Genomic DNA, 10,796 nt, shown 5'->3' with positions numbered 1-10,796 from the left:
AAAAAAAAAAAAAAAAAAAAAAAAAAAGAAAGAAAGCTTTCTAAGGGAACAACAGGGAATTTACTCATTTGATCAACTTTCCCTACTTTCTCTGCCCCCAACCATTATTAACACATTCAAGAAAGGAGAACTGAGAATGGAGGCTAACGCTTTGCTTAGAAAAACAGGTGATAAATCATAAAGCAATCGAATCTGCAGCAGGGAATGGGAAACACATGGCAGGTCCTTCTAATTAACTCTTTGATATGTTGCTCTGGGTGGGGTGTTGTTTCCAGCTTTTCCATTGACTCGTCCCAGGCCACTCTCTCACCATAGCAACTCACGTTTACCAGCAAGCAGGAAAGTCTGCATTTGAGAGAGTTAAGGGAGTTTGATACAGTCCAGCTAAACACAAATGAAGAAGAAGAATGAGGAGGAGGAGGGCAGGAGGAGCAGGAGCAATGAGGAGGAGGAGGAACGGGAGGAAGAGGAGGCAGGAGCGGGGTGGGGGAGACAGCCAACTATTTCCCTCCCTGCAAATATCCTTTGGGACATAGCCTCTTTCTCTCTCCTTCTTATACACCTCGTTCTCTCTCCTCCACCCTGTCTCTCCACCTTCCTAAAAACGTCTTTCCTAGGCATCTTTTTCTCACCAACTTAAGAAAGTGAGAGAAGAGCAAGAGAACTAAGTCCACATAGGTTCTTTGCAAATATTTGGTGCTGTTCACACCACGAGGTGAGGGAAGGGCCTTATCAGTCTTGTCCTTTCTTATGCCAAAGGGCAGCTGAATACAAGTTTTTGAATAAGTGAATAAACGAAGGTCCTCCCTCCTTTTGCTATGGGACTGTGGATTTTAACAAGAAGTCTCTGGTATTTACAAAGGCAATAGGACACAGTGCAGCAGGCTGTAAACCTACTGGCCTGAGAACCTAAAGATCAGAGGTTCAGCTCAGCCCTGCCCCTACCATGGCATGTGGGCCCTGAGTTCCTCGTGTAGCCTTTCTGAACTTCATTTGCTTCCCCTGAAAGCAAGGGCATTGAACAAGAAATTCTTTAAGGCCTCTTGAGGGCTCTAATCTTCTTTGACTATTTCACCAATAAGCCTGCAAAGAAATAACCCTTCTTTCGTGGATGAATAGACTAGACTCAAGCTGCTGCTCTTTTCTAACTACAGGGATAGGCCAAGCTAGAATAAAAGGCAAAGAGTGTCCACTCTGCCCGTATATCTTAACCAAATTTGTATCTACTAAGGTAAGAAGGTGAAGCTAGAAACAGGGTTAACTGTCTGAATAATCCCAGCCTGACTTCCCCCAGGTATACAGACTGCCCATACTAATTCAGTTCATGTCACCTTTTACTTTGCTCTTGCAAGCAAAACTCTGAACTCTCAAAGCCAAAAGATGAAAGAGGGCACCCAGTTCATCCTCTGCCTCTAGGAAAGTCCTCGCCTAAATTACCCCAGAAAGGTTATTAGATCCTGCCCTTAAGCATTGTCAAACAGCACTTGGCAGCTTCTCCAGGCACGTGCTGTACCATCTTCTGAAACTGAATTACACAGGGGTTCTCTATGTCATACACCAGGAAGCTACGCATGTAAGAAAGCTTGGGCTATACCTTCAGTGCTTTGAAAACTGACTCTGATTTGCAGAGAACACTGGGCTTTGGGGGCCTCCCTTGGGCAGTGTCAGCTTGTCGGGTAGAGACCAGAACAGGAAATGAAAGATTTCCATTTATTTCAAGACCCTTCTTGGGCATCTCTTCCACTGCCATTTGTAGCTGAGCTATTTGAGAAATCAGTGTAGTCAAGTTACAGATGTACCCAGGGGCTGGGGATCAACCTAGACTCAGGCTTTTTTGGGGTCATGAGTTGAGTGGAGAAGACTACTTTCCCTATACCTGGCCTATGTCTACGAACTCCAAACTTTAGGGGAATTGCTTTATATTAGCCAAGTTAATGTCTAAAGTGCTAAATAAATAAACAGGCAATCTCTGGGGTTAAACTGCCAAAAGCAGCTCATACCTTCCTGCCTCCTGGAAGCCCTTTCAAAGAGGACATCAACAAACAGGTCATTAGGAAAAGCAAAATGTGGTTCACTTTGCAAATCTCACTTTTCCTTCAATGCTTCTTTGTCCCCATGGATTTCAACTCACTCCATTTGACATTCTCAGTTCCTTTGATAAGAAGTTCTTAGAACCTTATGGCAACTCAGACTCCCTCAATCTGGAGGCAGGTCTGTAGGAATTCTGGTAATTAGTTAGACAAGTTGTTTCATTTCTCTGAGTCTCAGTTTCTCACTCAAAAATGGTGAATAATTTGTGAGACTTCACTAATAATCTATGACTCTACAAGAGGCAATAGGGTACTGTGGACAGAGAGCAGGCTTTGGAAACACACAAGACTGAGTTTAGATTCCTACACTCCACCCAGTGTGTGATGTGGCCAAGCCTCTTCACTTCTCTAAACCCCCATCTGTTTATCTGTACAGGAATGAATGAATGAGTATGTGTGGCCAAGCGATGCAAACTCAGGGTAAAAATATTGCCTTGGGATTTTTAGCAAACTGTTCAAGCCCATGACATTCTAGCAGAAAAAGCCTAGTATCTCTTTCTTAAGGTGATTGTGTCCATGTGTTTTCCAGGAACTCCAGGGTTTACTCAACCCAAATTCACCCTGCCCTTGACCAAATGGCTCACCGGTTTCACAGGATGCTGCTCTGATGACACACCCTGTAGTCAGCATCTGCCCCTGCAGCCAGAATGGATTTCTGGGTGGACGTTAGCTGCGGGATACCACATGGGCACCAATGTCACAGAGATTCTGTCACAGTCCACCCTGAACTGTTGCTTCCCAAATCATAATCCCTCGGCAGGACAACTCGGTGTAGGGACACGCATGACCCAAACACCAGCCCTGGCCCACAACCTCAGCCATTATCTTGAGTCTGAGCAACCAGTCTAGTGGCAGCTGGGCCCTTCCTTTTCAAGAGAGTTCTGGGATCAGATCCTTTCACAAACAGATGCCTCCCCACCTCCCTGTCGTTCAGGTCTGTACACTGAAAGGTAAGAAAGCATTTACTAAGCCATATTTCAAAAAGTATGGTTCTACTTTCATCTCAGGACAACAAGTGCCTGCTTAAGCACCTTATGTTTGTGTAACTGGTATTTTTTTTTTCCCCCTGAACTTCCAGGGCCTAATCTGCTTTCTCCCTCCCTAGCTAAACAAAAGAGAAGTTGAAATAATTTGAACTACCCCTTTCAGTGGGCAGCCCATTTGATCTCTACCTTAGCCAGAGCCTTAATGCGTCAATGTGAGCATAGCAGTGCCTTGCAGCACCTGAGGCACAGTACATTGTTCAAAGAGTGACAGTGCGTCCCACTCCAACGAGAACCACACTCACAGCAAAGGGTCCCTTGCCTGTGTGGAGAGTGACCTATGGTAGAAAATTTGCAGACCTCATTACCTCTTCACCAGTTGAAAAATCTTTACTTACTTACTTATTATTTATTTATTTATTTATTTATTTATTTTGTTTTCCCTACCTAAGCCAGGAATAGTCAAACATTTTCCATAAAGGGCCAGGTAGCATCATAAATATGTTAGGCTCTGCAGGCCTCTTAGATTTTTGTCATGTATTCTTTTTTGCTTCCTGTTTGTTTTATTTTGTTTACAACGCTTTAAAAATGTAAAAAAACAGATGATCACTGGAATCTCGTGGGTCCCTCAGGCCGCACAGGGACAAGCAAAGGCTACATCCAGATGCCAAGAATGCACTGACGCCTGTTCCTGGAAGCCAGGCTCCCACCCAGCCCCTGGGAGCAGCAGCCTCCAGCCCCTTGGGACCTTCATCTCTGCCCTGCTGACCCATGCGGGTTGGGCCAGGATCCCAGGAGGCTGACACTGTCCTCCACTGAGACCTGAAAAATGGCATCAGGGCAAGGCCCAGGGTTTCCCAGGCAGGAGTGCGGAGAGCTTGCCCTGCCCTCTGCTTCTGAGGAGCAGGTAACCCGGGACATGGAGAAGGTTTTCCGATACTAGGTTTTTGACCGCCATCAGCAGGAACAGGAGGCTGAAGGGCCAGCCGCCCCTGCCGACCCAGAGATGGTCACCTTGCCCCTCCAACCTAGCAGCACCGTGGGGCAGGTGGGACGGCAGATCGCCATCATCTGGGATGACATCAATCGGCGCTATGACTCGGAGTTCCAGACCATGCTGCAGCACCTGCAGCCCACAGCACAGAACGCCTACGAGTACTTCACCAAGATCGCCTCCAGCCTGTTTGAGAGTGGCATCAACCAGGGCCGTGTGGTGGCTCTCCTGGGCTTCGGCTACCGTCTGGCCCTACATGTCTACCAGCGCGGCTTGACTGGCTTCCTGGGCCAGGTGACCTGCTTCGTGGTCTTCATGCTGCAACACTGCATCGCCTGGTGGATCGCGCAGAGGGGCAGCTGGGTGGCAGCCCTGGACTTGGGCAATGGTCCCATCCTGAACATGCTGGTGATTCTGGGGGTGGTTCTGTTGGGCCCGTTTGTGGTACAAAGATTCTTCAAATCATGACTCCCAAGGGTGTCCTTTGGGGTCCCAGCTGTGACCCCTGCCTGGACTTAAGCTAAGTCTTTGCCTTCTCTGCTCCCGTGCAGGGGTTGCCCTTCAAAAGCACAGAAGCTTTAGCAAGTGTGCACCCCAGCTTCGGAGGGCCCCTGCGTGGGGGCCAGTCAGGCTGCAGAGGTGCCTCAACATCACCTGATGCTAGTGGGCCCTCTCTCTGGGGCCAGGGGCTATGCCCTCCTCCTTTGACTCTCTGGGACCTCCTTAGCCCTGTCTGCTAGGTGCTGTGGAGACTGGTAACTTGGTGGGGGCGAGAGACTGGGAGCCACTTCTCCCCTGGAAGTGTTTAACGGTTTTAGCTTTTTATAATAGCCTTGGGAGAGCCCATTCCCACCATCCTACCCGAGGCCGGGACATCTGGGGTGTGGGGATTGGTGGGTCTACCCTATGTTCCCCAGGATTCAGCTCTTCTGGAAGATCAGAGCCTAAGAGCTGGTACTTGAGGCTGGTCCTGGCCCTCCCTAAGCATCATGCGTCCCAGGATCAGGACTGACTGGGAGAGGGGGACCAAGGTCCTGCCCAGCTCTCTCCCTGTCCCCATTCCTCCCTCTGGCCATACTGCCTTTGCAGTTGGACTCAGGGATTCTGGGCTTGGGGTGTGGGGCGGGGTGGAGTAACAGACCAGAGCTGTCTGAACTTATCTGTCAGAAGCCTGCAAGCCTGCCTCCCAAGGTCCTCTCAGCTCTCTCCCTTCCTCTCTCCTTATAGACACTTGCTCCCAACCCTTTCACTACAGGTGAAGGCCCTCCCCCCATCCCTGGGGGCCTTGGGTGAGTGGTGTGCTAAGACCCCTCCTTGCCCAGACCACAGGGCTTAGGACTTGGTTTGTTATTTCAGGGATAAGGAGTAGGAAGTTCATCTGGAAGGCCTAAGTGGGAGAAGGACTATCAACACCACTAGGAATCCCAGAGGTGGGATCCTCCCTCATGGCTTTTGCACAGTGTAATCCAGGGGTGGAGATGGGGGAACTGTGAATACCTGAACTCTGTCCCCCCACCCTCCATGCTCCTCACCTGTCTGGGTCTCTCCTCGGGGTGGGCGTGAGAGTGCCTTCTCTATCAGGCACAGCCTAGGATGTTGGGGATGAGGGGAGAGAAGTTCTTGATTCAGCCAAATGCAGGGAGGGAGGCAGATGGTGCCCACAGACCACTCCCTATCCTCTGAGTGTTTGGAAATAAACTGTGCAATCTCATAAAAAAAAAAAAAAAACAGAGGAAAAATGTAAAAACATTCTTAGCTGTAAACTACTTACAGGGGGATAAAGACTGGACAGTTAATGGACACAAACATACAGTTAGAGAGAAGAAATAAGCTCTGGCCAGGCACAGTGGCTCACACCTCTAACTCCAGCACTTTGGGAGACCAAAGCGGGAGGATCATTTGAGCCCAGGAGTTTGAGACCAGCCTGGGCAACATAGCAAGACCTTATCTCTACAGAAAATTTAAAAAAAACAAAAAACAAAAAACAACAAAAAAACAGCTGCAAGTGCCTGCAGTCCTAGCGACTTGGGAGACTAAGGTAGGAGAATCCTTGAACCCAGGGGTTTACTTTGAGGTTGCAGTGAGCTATGATTGCATCACTGCACTCTAGACTGGGTGACTGAGTGAAACCCTGTCTCAAATATAAAGAAGGAATAAGTTCTAGTTTTCAATAGCACAATAGGGTGAGTACAGTTAGCAACAACATATTGTGTATTTCAAAATAGCTAGAAGAGAGGATATGAAGTGTTCCCAAAACAAGGAAATGATAAATATTCAAGGTGATAGATACCTTAAATACCCTGATTTGATCATTACACATTCAATGCATGTATCAAAATATCACATGTACCCCATAAATTTGTGCAAATATTACGTATCCATTTTTTAAAGTTGGCAGAGCCTAAAAGCACTACTATGGCTTCCAGTGGTCACTGTGAGCACTGCCAGCTCAGCAAATGTAGCACCCAAAATTCTGGGCAATGTGGGAAATTGGCTCCATGGCAGCTATGGCTTTGCCACTGATAGGACTGATTTCCAGAGAAACTTAATCCTCAATTTGGGACTCTTTGCTGCAGGAGTTTGGCTGGCCAGGAACATGAGTGACAGTGACCTCTTGGCACTTCAGCTGGGGGTGTAGCTAAGTAGACAAATGGAATCTTGTGCTGAACCCAAACCTTCTAGAAACAGAGCCTGTGAGCATCACAAGATATGCCCTGATGGAAGCTGAAGTTTAATTCAGCTGAGCATTTGCCCTTTCCCAGCCTGGTTTCTTTTTGTTCCCTGAGTCCACTCAAAATGCCATTCCCTGACCAGCAGCCAGCCTTTAGCAACTGTCTGTGTTCTGCAAAGCTCTGTATATAGTTGCTGAGTTTCTGCATGGGGTGATCTTTGCTCTTGTCCTAAGGAATAACTATGGTGTTTTAAGACATATTTGAGGCTGGGTGCAGTGGTTCACGCCTGTAATCCCAGCACTTTGGGAGGCTGAGGTAGGCGGATCACGAGGTCAAGAGTTTGAGACCATCCTGGTAAACATGGTGAAACCCCATCTCTACTAAAAAATTAGCTGCGTGTGGTGGCAGGCGCCTGTAGTCCCAGCTACTCGGGAGGCTGAGGCAGGAGAATCACTTGAGCCCAGGAGGCGGAGGTTGCAGTGAGCCGAGATCATACCACTGCACTCCAGCCTGGCAACAGAGCAAGACTCCATCTCAAAAAGAGAAAAAAGAAATAGTTGAAATGAAGACTGCACACAAAGACAAAAAAAAAGTGTATAAAGTTAAAAAATAAAAAACAAGCTCCAGGCTGAATTGGGCCCGGGGCTGTAGGTCACAGACCTCCAGCGAATGACTTCATAAATCTGGATGTTTATCAGCCTCACCTGGGAATTTGGGGAGGGGACTCATTTTAAAACAGATTCCTGGATCCTAACCCAACCCAGAAAATCAGACTCTTTGAGCTAAATTCTTAAGCTCCCTGGTGATGATGATGGAACCAGTCTGCCGCTGACCCCAGAGTCAAGTCTGAAAAACCTGCACATCCCTCCCTCTCCAGCCTCCCCGCCTCATCCATTCCCCAGGGATGATTCTTTTACCTGCTTCAATGCTATTGTTGAGCAACTTCTATAAAGCCATACCTTTCTCTCTTCTAATACATTCTTGTCTATCTGCTTACCAATTAATCACATGTATTTTATATTTGAACACTCCTTGTTAATACTACTTGAGAATTTTGTTAGCAGTCCTTTCCTCATACAGCTTGCTGGAAGGAGCAGTGTTTCTCCTCCCTGTTAAAAGAAAAACTTCAGATAAATTAAATTCAGCAGTTTCCCTGAGCAAAGAACAATTTATGAATCAGACAACACTCAGAACTGGAAGAGGTCCAGCAAGCTCTACCCCAGCAGTGTGAGCAGAGGCTTTTATAGGCTGAATGCAAAAGCAAAATCCTTGATCAGTTGATTAGCTAAAGCCAGGTGTTCGTCTTATTATCCAATGGAAAGCTCCCAGTTGAGTTTAGCTGATGTTTCTGACTGATAAAGCTTGTGTCTTATTTTATTGTTTGCATTGCACTTCAGTCTGCTTACATATGAACCCGAGGCACTGGTGCCACCCTAGCCTAATGGCATCCCAATGATTATTATTATTATTATTATTATTATTATTTTGAGACACAGTCTTGCTCTGTTGCCCAGGCTGGAGTGCAGTGGCACAGTCTTGGCTTACTGCAACCTCCACATCCCAGGTTCAAGTGATTCTCATGCCTCAGCCTCCCAAGTGGCTGGAAATACAGATATGCAACACCATGCCTGGCTAATTTTTGTATTTTTAGTAGAGATGGGCTTTCGCCATGTTGGCCAGGCTGGTCTCAAACTCCTGGCCTCATGTGACCTGCCCGCCTTGGCCTCCCAAAGTGCTGGGATTACAGGCATGAGCCACCATGTCCAACCCCGATTAAATTTTTTAACAACCCAAAGCACTGTCTTCACCACTGCCCCATCTTGGCTGATACCATAATTCATTTTCAACTCCATCCTTTCAGCTAAGTGTACACCAGCTTCTGCCATAGTCACTTTGGGGTTGAGGGATACAGTAGTTATCCAATCTTGAACCTTGCCTCAGAAGGATGAATATCCTGTTCTTCAGAAGCATTTCCTGGTTGCACTAATGGGTTTCTGGTTCCTCAGGGCCACAATGCAAAAACAGGCTACTTACTCGCATGAGCCAAAGTTAAATCTATGGAACCCTAAAAAAAGTTTTAAGCATAGCACATAACAAAAGCAAAGCCAAAAATCAAGGCAACTGGGAATAAAAGCCAAATTTTCTTGGTTTATGCAGTCAGCCCAGGATTTTGAAAGAAATTGGCAATCAGTCCCTAGATGCAAACTGGATGAAAATGATGCTGAGATCACTCAGGCATAACCCATAACCTTAGTGTGGGCACGGAGGGGATGGAGATTTTCATGGAACTGTTCCTTACAGCTTCTTCAGAACTTTTCACTGAAACATAGTGCACAAGTCAGCTTCACAGCTGTGATTTCCAGAACTTTGTCAACATTTTAGAAGCACTGGACAAGAAGTCTTGACCAAAAGCGTTCAAAAGCCAGCTCCGTTTGAGTTGATTCATGACTCAAACAGAACTGGAGAGAAGCCAAGAGTGAGGTTAGGGTGGGCAGGGCATCGATGGCAGGCACAGTAATTTAAAAAGCTGGTCTGAAGAAAATAGTCCAGAAAATAAGGACTGGCCTGTTGGCCTTGGTCTCCCAGCAGCTCCCAGCAGACTCACTTAGAGTTAAATATTCTTCTTGTATATCTGTTGTTGTATAGGAATTTACATCTGTTGGAAGTTGAGATGCAATCTCTACTCTTTACTTGCGTGGGAAGGGGCATTAAAGAAGAGGCCAGAAGGAGAGGACATTGGGGAAAATGAGTCAAGAGTTTCCGAAGTCATAGAAAGCTTTTAAAGTGCATCAATAAAATGCAAAACTCTAAAACACTTAGGATGTAACACAGGAGAAATCCTATGACCTTGTTTTTGGTGATGACTTTTTAACTACAACACCAAAGTCATGATCCATGAAAGAAAGAATCGACGAGCTGGACTTCATCAAAATTAAAAACTTCTGCCCTGCAAAACACTCTGTAGAGAAAATGAAGATGAGCCACAGACTGGAAGAAAATATTTGCAAAAGATATATCAGATAAATATCTGTTACTATAATATACAAAGAACTCTTAAAACTCAACAATAAGAAAATGAACAACCTGATTAAAAGATGGGCAGAAGACCTAAACAGACACCTCACCAAAGAACATATACAGATGGCAAATAAGTATATAGAAAGATGCTCAACATCATATAATTAGGTAATTGCAAATTAAAATAATGAGATACCGCTAAACACCTATTAAAATGGTGAATAATCCAGAACACTGACAACACCAAATGCTGGCAAGGATGTGGAGCAACGGAAACTCTCATTCACTGCTGGTGGGAATGCAAAGTAGTACAGCCACTGTGGAAGGCAGTTTGGCAGAAAACTAAACATACTTTTACCATACAATCCAGCAATTATATGGTAAAAATATATTATACTCTTTGGTATTTACCCAAATGAGTTAAATACTTTATGTCCACTCAGAAACCGATTTACAGCAGCTCTATTCATAATAGCCAAAACTTGGAAGCATCCAAGATGTCCTTCAGTAGTTAAAGGCATAAAAATTCTGTGGTACATACCAACAACGGAATTGTATTCAGCACTAAAAGGAAATGAGGTATCAAGTCACAAAAAGATATGGAGGACCCTTTAGTGTATTCAGTGAAAGAAGCCAATCTGCAAAGGCTGCATTCTATATGACTCCACTATATGACATTCTAGAAAAGGCAAAACTATAAAGACAGTAAAAAGATAAGTGGTTACAAGGGATTAATGGAAGGGAAGGATTAATAGGCAAATTACAGGAGATATTTAGGGCAATGAAGCCATTCTTTTTGATACCATAATGATGAGTACACATCATTATACATTTATCCAAACCTATGGAATGCATGACTCCAAGAGTGAACTCTAATGCTAGCTATGGACTTTGGGTGATAATGATGTGTCATTGTAGATTTCTCCATTGTTTCAAAAAAAAGTGCCAGTCTAGGGGATGCTGATAGTGGGGAAAGCTGTGCATGTGTGGAGACAGGGGCTATATGAGAAGTCTGCATCTTCCCCTCAATTTTACTGTG

At 45.6% G+C, this 10,796-nt stretch overlaps 1 pseudogene across 1 annotated transcript; it reads left to right on the top strand.

The window, feature by feature from the left end:
• Positions 1–3,681: 3,681 nt before the first annotated feature.
• LOC112606190 lies at positions 3,682–4,763 on the top strand (annotated as a pseudogene). Its single transcript, XR_003115611.1, has one exon. The product of XR_003115611.1 is annotated as a bcl-2 homologous antagonist/killer pseudogene (transcript).
• Positions 4,764–10,796: the final 6,033 nt, after the last annotated feature.

This window comes from Theropithecus gelada, chromosome 14 (genome assembly GCF_003255815.1).
Source record: "Theropithecus gelada isolate Dixy chromosome 14, Tgel_1.0, whole genome shotgun sequence".
In the NCBI taxonomy this organism is placed as follows: Eukaryota; Metazoa; Chordata; class Mammalia; order Primates; family Cercopithecidae; genus Theropithecus; species Theropithecus gelada.
This window is presented reverse-complemented; position numbering and strand designations above follow the sequence as displayed.